Raw genomic sequence first — 10581 nt, 5'->3', positions numbered from 1 at the left:
ATACTATACTTATAAAATATATATATATATATATATATATATATATATATACACGGACGGTTTTGCTGAAATTCTAAAAGTTAGCTAAATATAGATCTGAAAATAATTTTGTTGGACTGTGAAAGTAATTATGTAAAAACTCAAATTGCAAGTTACTAGAATTATTAGAATGTCAAAAATTTTTGCTACATTGTTTATCATGCTTAATATATATTCCTACATAATTATTTTGATAGTTCGATAAAATTATTTTCAAATCTGCATCTAGTTCTATTTTTAGATATTTCATCAAAATTGCTATTTTCGTGTGCATATAACATTTACAAAATGTATAACAGCTAAAAACAATTACCTCCTTCTTTCTTTTTTAAAAGAAAATCTTTCTATAAAAAAAGTTATGCTAAAAATTAAACGAGTTGTATAATAATACTTATTTACTTACGTTCCCTTACTAAATACTTTTAGAATTTTCCGTTCATAAAAATTATTAAAACTAAAGAACGCATGTGCAACTAAATAAAAATAAAATAAAAAAAGGACTTAACTGACAATATTTAGTGCTGTTTCAATAATGCAATTTTAATTAATACGGAAAAAAGGAGAATAAAGAGAGAAGGGGGGGGGGGAGAACTTTTCTTAATGACTAGAAAAGGATAATTTCGAAGTTCTTTGTAACGAACCTGAGCTTGCATCCTGCACTTTTTGCTGCTCTCGCTTTCCCCTTTAATTGTGGCTTCAAACTGCGTATTTTGCGAAAGATCGCGTGCGGTATGCGAATCGATCTCAAGGGTATTTGGACGGTGTCTTTCCGCACGCTTTCATTGTGCGCACGCAGCACTACCGCATGCAGCACCAAACAACGTCTCCGGAAGCCATATCGTCTCATTAATCAGGGCAATCCCCCGGCACAATATTGAAAATTCCAGTCTATCCTGCACAGTCGTAGCGCATTCTCGACCTCGGTTGCGAAGCGACACGATTTCAGGTATTCGTGAAACGAGCAAACGCTTTTGTACTTATTTTTTTCAGTGATCTTTTCAGTGATCTAAGATACATATTTGCGTACATATATATTCACTGATCTATCTGTATGTGTTATATAAAATATTTCAAGCACCAATTCAAATAATATTGGACAAGAATGGAATTATTGGTGACAATAAATTATACTTAAGAAATTATATACAAATCGCTACATTAATATTGTAACAAATAAACTGTATACATAAAATTTGCTAAAATAATACGGAAAAATCTAATAATGAATTTAAGAAGAATTTAAGAACCTGGAGGAACATACGCGACTATTTTGTGATGAAACATCCTGTAAGCAGACGCACACACGTGCGTGCACGTTGCACATCACACATGCGAGGTGGTGCCGTTCTCTGTACTTTCGTTCTCGCCTCTTTCTGCGAGGTCCTTTATTTACCATCCTTTGTGTTCCGTAAAGTGGTGAGAGAAGGTGTCTGTTCTCTTTTCTCGCCCTCGCTGGTCCTTTTTACGGCGATTTTCTTCTCGCCCGTATTGCCGCGCTTAATGGCCCACTTCAAACGACGTAATTGCTCCCAATTTATATCGGGAATGCAAAGCGCGACATAGCGGTACGTGCAGCACCCGCAATCGTCTAACACGATTTCCAGCCCGATTAAACAGCACCAACGCCAACCTCTACGCCACACTGTGAGAATTCCTCGAGTCCTCAAGACTCCGGACTTCCACCGGCGCAAACTCTCGTCGCGTTTCGATTGCTTTATTCGCAGTGCAACGTTGAATGATAAATCCTTATTCAGATAATCGAGATCAATATCTATCTATTTTCGTAAGTCGATTACTGAATTTGTATTAAAATTGTCACAGATAACTCGATAAAATAACTTTAAGAGATAATTTTACAGATAATATAATATTATACACCGATTTTTTATATAAAAAGAAGAAGGAAGATACTATTTTAAGTTAGCCAAAAGTTTAAAGTGAAAGTACTAAATTTTGTAGACGTGAGATTGATTATATTAATAGTCTACATCGTGCGCGCGCTCTTTCTGGTATACACAGTTTTTCTTCAAGAAAACAGAGAACTTCTACTTTTTCAAAGATATATTTATAAAAAGCTATCTCTAAAGCTTTTCTTCATACAATATATCACATAATATATACAAAAATTAGAATCAAATTTAAAAAATACTATATATTAACATTTAAAGATTAAAGTTTCTTAATTCCATTTTTCCTAGAAAAGTTTCTTAATCTTCTGTGTATATTTTTACTTCCTCCATTCAGCCTAAGATTTTTTGCTGCTCTAAGTTTTCAAAAAATGTAGAAAAATTTAGGATTACGCTTTTCAACATTTCTATTACATTACTAAATAATATTTTAACAAGATTTTAGAAGGGAATGCCAGATTTCACCTATAATTTCGAAGAAATTTAAGAGTGAAACTTCGCTTGTACTAAAAAATCCAGATTGCAGACAGAAAGTTAATAAAAAAATAGTATTACATATTATGGGAAAACATGTGGAGCTCTACAAATTTAGTTTCTACAAATTCAGTACGTCAGAGGTTACTACAAAGTCTGGAATGTTATGTTATTTGTAGTATCACTCATTTGCGCACCATGAAATGCTACTGTTTGATCACGAGCGCATTTATATATTGCATTTGACATGTACATTAAAATATGCCGATACAAATATGTCAAAGTGAAAAGTACTGATAATTATATGTATATTTGTACGTGCTTGACAGAGGGCAGCTGCACGCATAAATTCCTGCACGTCAACCAAAAGCATTTAATCCATAAAATACATATGTATGTGTGTGTATGTGTATATATATATATATATATATATGTGTGTGTGTGTGTGTGTGTGTGTGTGTGTGTATGTATACATTATGTGGTAGTTCTATCCATCGGATATCAGGTTCCTCCGCGAGATCAGAGACATTTTTGGACATTTCGGATTTCCATTGGCAGTTCGCTGGTGAACATCGGTAAATACGTCCAATAATACGTGCCATATTTCCATAATATTTCCCCGCGCATTACCGCGGCTTTCGTGCGCGCTCGCTCGTGCGGTTATTATCCCGGCTACCTGCACGCCGCCTGATATTATGGTGTTATTTTATATTTGAAAATAAAAGCCGCGTCTTTTTGCGTGCGCGCTCGGTTTCTATAACAAGCCGATATCGATCGGCCGATACAATGGCCGCTCTTCGTCGTAGAATTTCAACGTTACGCTATATACAGAAAAAAGGAGTTTGCTCCTCTCTTCTTTCCCTCATCCTCTTTTATTCGTGTGTTCAAGAGCGAGTAAAGCCGTTCGACGAATTTGCGAACAGAGCAGGAAGAAATGATCATTGCGCCCGATTCTCCCTGATATCCCTGCCCGTTCGCCGACCTGTCTGCCTATATACTTGCCTTCGAAGTCCTCGGACTCGACGGAGACCGCCCGCGGGCTCGCTCGCTTGAAACAATTGAATCTCTCTTAATTTATCACCCCGTTAGAATGCAACGAATTCCACGGGAAATAAATTATTGCAGGTAGGTTGGTACCCGCCGGCGGGGATTCAGGAAGGCGAGTAATTCACGGACGAATTTGTTCCTGCTTTTCCGACTCCACCGTTCGCTGCCGGACCTCCCCCCCCCCCTCCCCTTCCCCTCTCCCTCCTCCTCCACTTGGATTGGATCCTCTCTCACAGTCTCTGTTTCTGAAGAAGAAATAGTGGGGCTCACATTATTCTTATTATCTTATCCTTCCAATTTACGTTCAGAAACGTAGGAGTGTCGTGAATCGGTATTTTACATCATCAAAGGCCGATAAAATTATGTGTAAAGTAATATCACGACTCAATGAACGACATCTCGTTATAAAACGTTGTTGAACGACGAAACGAAAGGCATTGCGACAATAATGAAATTGAAGAAACTGCGAGGAACTGACAGATGGTTATGATGGGTGCGAGAGGCAAAACAATTTTGCGGGATGCTTCGGTGAACGGTTCTCGTATCCCTAGATTATCCTATAAATAGCCGGCTTAGACGCGGGAACATTAATATTATGACAAGTTAGTAGGATGGAAGGCAAGTTCTTCACCCGCGGCAGGTTCTCTATACGATCTGACAGGCTCCATGATGGATAATCTGCTTATCGCTCCCCGACCCCGAGACACTTCACCAGGCACTCCTTCTTCGTGCTCGCTTCCTTCCTTCCTTCCTTCCTTCCGTCCTCTTAGCCTCTCTTTGGCATCTCTTTCTTCCTATCGTTCTTTTTCTCCTCTTTCTTCCCGCTATAATCCAAGAGCGACGTGAAAAAGGGAAAAAGATGAAAGAGAAAGAGGACGAAAGACCGGGTGATCGTCTCTTGGCTGTGCAGAGTTTATTGGAAAAATGAAATGACGCCGGGCAATCACGACGCATCGTAGCAATATGAGAATTTTATCCTTTCAATAAAGAGCGCAGGGAAAAATGGCGACGGGATCATAGAAACGTGGCATCAAAGCAGATATTACTCATAACTCTAATATTGCGTGCGACATTCGTCATAGCGTGCATCGATGCAGCACAAATCAGAGAAATACTGTTACGAAATTTAATTGAGTGCGCAGATCACAAAGCAAAGGTTTTTTTCTATCTATCGCACCAAGAAATGGATGTATTTTTCAACGTCATTTACGTTGGTTTGATTGAAACAAAAATGTTATTAATAACAGCATGATACCTCGCAATAGTCAATTCCATCAGATACCGATATTTAACTGAAAGATACACGCACATATACAAATATTTTTATTTAACTTTCAATCACAACAAGTGATATGAGTTATATAATCCAATGAATTATAAAATAATACAAAATTTATAACATAAAATAATGTTACAAAGATTCATAACTTTTATAATTCCTGTCAAACTACTCACACGTGATATAAATTATTTATTACTTAAGCATTAAAGATCCAGCATCGACCGTTATTTATTTTCTAGATATTTAATTTCTAGTTCGTATTATTTATTACTGTCGTACAGGCTTTATAACGTAAAAGAGATCCGAAACTTTATAGCTTGCGAGCTAAATGCTCCTATCTCTCCATCATCTTATTGAATGAGATAGAATTGAATGAGATAGAAAATAAAAAGAATAAACACTAAAGCTCTGCTCAGTGATTAGCTGCTCTAGCGTTTATCTTTTTTTATTTTCTATCTCGTTCAACGAAATGAGGGAGAGGTGGAACGTTTAGTTCGCGAATTAAATTTTGAACAGACCTGAATTGTAAAATATAGCAACCATTAGAACAAGGAATAGATTAATTTTTTTCAAGTATTTTTATATAACATAATTGCTATTAGATTTGAATACACTATAAATTATTTCTTTACAAAAGTTCATAAGCCACATAAATTATTTATTGTATCCAGAGCATCCGCATTATTTACTGTTATTGTACTGTTCTATATCATCGTAGAATGTAATTTTCATAACAGCGAAATAAAAACCGACAAGTACCTCGCGCATATTTTTCCGATATGCATTAAACGCGCACGGCGCGATGTAAGCCGCGAGTGGCTCCCGCATTTCATGCGCTATTTTCACCGACATGGACAGCACAAAAATATATTATTTTAATTTACAAGTGTTTGTATAGTCGACATTCGCATCATGTTATACGCGTAACTACAACGCGAAGAACCATTAAATATTTTCAAATATACGAAAAATCACGTGTAATTGGAACACAACGTGATGGATCTCTTGTAAATGATATTTATTCTTCGTATTTCTATTTTACTTAAAAAATTGTATATCTTTTAATTCTAACTGTTCAATTCCATGATGTTAGAAGAAAAGGTGGATTCTCATTTGATTTCTTTTTATGTAACTCTTTATTTTTTAGTTATATTCAAGTGAATGATACCTCAAACAATAACTTATTGATTCAGTTTAATATAAAACACATTAAACTCATTAAAATAATTTACAGAAAAATTGTTTAAATGAAAAGATTTATTATGATTTATTGTGATGTGATTATATTTGAATGTGATAAAGTGGAGCCTTCAAGAATTTTTACAGAATCTGATTTCTTTAGGTTCTATTTATGAAATCCAAATAGTTCGAATTCATAGAAAATTATGAATTAGTTAAGATCATCAGATTCAAAAATTTGTTTTCATAAATTAATTTTTTTAGCAATACTTTTGCGTCAATTATGTCCTCATGAATGTGAATCACGAATATTTCTTCGGAAATACCTTTAGGGACTTCTTAAAATCATTTTAAAATAATAGCTACAAAGATTTTTAATAAAAAGCAATATCTTATATTATTTTTCGTTAAAAATCTTGGCGCTTATCTATTTGTTAAGGAACCCACTGACAAAATTTACGTTTAATTATGTTCCAGCAATATCTAATATAGTTGTATTCAAACTTTTTTATCTACTCAAAATAAGAGAATAATAAACACTTTAAGAATTAATTAAAGTATAAACTTGTTAGTTATTAAACTTTAAACCACGTTAAACCTGCACATTAATAATTATATAAAAAAAACGTTGATATATATATCCCATAATAGATAAACATCAGTTAAAATGTCGACGAAAAGATTACGCCAGTCATGGTGGCAATTGCTTCATTTTAACACCTATCTACAAACAAAATTTAAAATTTTTTATAAGAAATGATGTTAATATAACAAAATTTTAATTAGAATCCACGTCATCAGCAAAGATCCATATCATTATCATCTTCTCTCTCTTCTGTTCTATCTAATCACATATTATAACAGTTGCACTAAAATTTTATCTCTTACTCATTTTTGTTTTTGTTCAAAAACTTTTTCATTTGAGAATTGTTTTAGATTATTTTCTCGGGATTTACCGTCAAGTAGGAGTCATGTAAATCCAACAACTAATAGCAGTAACAGTCAGACGCGTGACAAGCATCGCGCGACAATCGGGATCGGTGCGCGTGGTAATTCGGGGATCTGCGGGAAGTAATCAATGGCCTTACACGATGCGTGACGATTCAATTACAATCCGGCAGCGTAGACTTCCTGGAATTAACCGTGGATAAAGCCGAATCGAATTGTCGCGATCGAGTCTCATTGGCGCGCGCGAGTCTGTCGGCGTAGCTAACTGCGACAGCCCGACAAGAGCATAAATATCTCGCGCGCAAATCCGAACGGTCGTAAATCCTTAAGTGGTCGACCAGAAAATGGCGAGGCCGTCCTGAAGAAAATCCGAATCAACGGGTCCTTGTCGGAGATTTATTGAACATAATTCACGTCGACGTGCGCACACGCGTGTTTACATGGCCGATAGCATCACGCATCGTCGTCTAATGGCATCCATATCGGCCTGTATGCATCGGAAACAGATGAATTGCACGGCAAGACGCGTCGCGAGCGTCGTATATACCAACTGGCAGCATAAATTTAATGTTTGATAATAATAACAATAGTATATCGAAATAGATCATTATATGTAAAAATGTTTATGTATACTATATGATTTTCCTAATTACTTAAATTTCTAATTTTTATAAAGAAATCTTGAATATTTCCTACAAAATAATTAATTAAATCGGTAAGCATTAAAATTTTTTAAATTTAAAAAACTATGGCAGAAAATAAGTTAAAATATTCTTATTACTGAGATTTCCTTTGTATTATAAAATTCTTATTCTGCTAGCCAAAGATTTATTTCACACAATGTTATCAAAAACTTTGTAATTAATAGTTTATGATTATCCTATTGTAAAGGAAGTAGCAAGAATATAATGAATAAATTATGCTTTAATATTTTATTTCTTTGTTGCGGATTTTTCAGGACTACTGGCTTGAAAATTAATGGCATAATTCGGGCGCAAATGACGGCGCGGATTAAAGCGACCTTTGTATTGTTGAGTAAATACTGCAATCTCGAAATGGTGAGCGTGATTCAATGAGCTTTATGTATTGATGGTTCGCGACAATCGCGACAAACGGAAGTTGCATTGTGGTATAACTGCGACCCGGCTTGGAGGCCGTTCATCCGCCATTCCATGTATTATACAACAGAATTAACAATGGTCTTGACTATTCGATACATCAATCCTTATATATGAAATAAAATACACTATCAGGTTACAGCAACACTGTAACAATACCTGTATAATTTTTGTCCCATAACCATTTCAAAAAGTTTATCTTCTGTAAAATTTAACACAATAATAAATTTTGAAGGACGAAAGAATTACTTGTAAAAAAAAGAAATCAGGAAACAATAATTTAATTAAGATTTTGAAACGCGCTCGGTGTTACAAGTAAAAATGTAAGAAAAACAATTTCTACAGAAATATTCATCGGTTATTTTATAAATCGTAAAGTCGGCGTTTCTCCAATCTTTCTTTTTATGATATACTATAAACGGATAAACTGACTAATAAAGTACAAATCTTGAAACAGTCGGAGATCGACATTAAACGCACTTCTTCATTCAGAAATTGTCACGTATACTGGCACTTCGCATTATTCGCCATAAAAGGCGACCATCCTTTGTCATCATACGGTCTGTAATTTAACACCCATAACATTACAAATCGAGCGACTATGTCACATTTTATTTTATCGCCATGAAGAGGCTCGAGAGCTCATATCGTTCCACTATTCTGCGACGAAAACTGCGTTTCCCCTTTTTATCGAGTTTCGTATAAAAAAAAGAATGACACCGGCTCCTTTTTATCGCACTTCCCTCGAGCCTACGACCCTCGTAGTCTGCTCTCGAGAGGAACATCTTTCCATCGCACACATGCTTGGGCGTGCACATATACGTTGGCGTGCGCGGTCGAAATCTTTCAATGCCGTCCGTCCTTTCTCGACTAATTAAATTCCCGTCGATCCTACGTATTTCTCCTATGCAGCTGAATAGAAATTCCCGGCTGTGAGATAGGAGCCGGGAGCCAACGATCCGAAACTGTGGAGAAAGAAAAATCCACGTAGGAAGGAAAGAAATCCACGGAAATGACGAAGTCGGAAGAAATGTGCGGACTCCGCAGGATTTGTCGGTTCTGCGCGCACGCGTCCGTGTAAGAAAGTCGATACGCAATCGTTACATGGTTCTAGAAATAAGGGAGAAGCCGCATGTCGCAGAAATCGGAAGAAAAGAGCGAAATGGTGAATGCTAGACCGCTTGAAAGCATTGACAAAAGTTCGAAGGCGAAGTAATACCCGCCAGTAAGAAGTTCCGAATGTCTACTAACAATCTGCATTGTTAGAAAAAGAGAGAGAAAGAGAGGGGGGGGAGAGAGAGAGAGAGAGAGAGAGAGAGAGAGAGAGAGAGAGAGAGAGAGAGCAACCCGAGCCATCTATCCGGCTACGTTTGTGTGTCTGCCGTTCCCACTCGCACCCTTCGTAACGTAAACCACCCCTGAGACTCCGGCGCCATTTGCAACCTCCGTACCGCGTTCTGGTTTACGCTTTATGGGGATTCTAATTTACAATCCGGTTCTGCGCGCTCTGTTTCTATCTCGCTCACCCTGCCGCATTCCATCCGATCCTGTGGTCCATGCTCCAGGAACTCACTCTTGTTCCCGACATACAGGCAGGCAGGAAAACTTTAATAGGGCGCGACTTCGGAAAAACAGGAACTTCCATCAGGTGCCACCGGATATTATCATACTCGAGGCTGAGTATGCAGGAGTCTATATACGAATATAGTTTGTCCTCATTCTCTCATTCCGAAAGTCTATAATACATATTCTGCTTTACCAAAAAAGAAATTTTGATGAATCTTGATTACATGAATCTCGATTATCATAAGATATATATACAACAAAATATAAGAGTCTAATAAAAAGAAAATGACGATTATTAAATACGAAGAAGCACCACTGCGCTTCATTTCGATAAAATTTAGAAATAACACGAATAAATACCTATTATTAATTTTTGCGTTTTCTGTAAACTATATATAAGAACAGAACAATTGTGTTTTATTTTTTATGTAAACACTTACTGTAACACCAACGTAAAATATTTCTTGAACACAAATTTCAAAATAGGAAGCAAAATTCTTCTCGATGCCGAAGAAACATCTTCTCATATATCGCATGTGTGGCATATCTATTTTAAGATAATAATCGTAAAAATGCAATATTTAATAAATAATGTTTTTAATAAAATAATTTCAGGAAGACGAGAGCTATTGTCATGATGAACGGGCGCGTGGCAACAGATTTTGACAGATCCATCACGCATAAACGGAAATTCTAAAATGGTAGTCGCAACGTCCTCGGAAATTCACCGGAAATCGGGATCGCGGCCGGAATACCGCACCAAGCGTCTCGTGCTTCGAGGAGCACGTTCGAGACGGCTAATTCTACCGTCAATAAAGTGGGACCATCCAATTACAGGCGTCCTTCCGTAAACGTCGTCGATCCCGGGCGCGGTCGCCGACTCGTCCAGAACTGTAGGAACGCGAGATAAAGCGAGAAAAAGGATGATGGAGAGTACGCAGAAGGAGTACCGAGTCGGTGGGGTGAAAGAGAACGAGAGAGCCACGGGAGGTGCTCCGATGTCGAAATTAAAGTCAACGAA

This window comes from Atta colombica, unplaced genomic scaffold, assembly GCF_001594045.1.
Source record: "Atta colombica isolate Treedump-2 unplaced genomic scaffold, Acol1.0 scaffold126, whole genome shotgun sequence".
Taxonomy (NCBI): Eukaryota; Metazoa; Arthropoda; class Insecta; order Hymenoptera; family Formicidae; genus Atta; species Atta colombica.
This window is presented reverse-complemented; position numbering follows the sequence as displayed.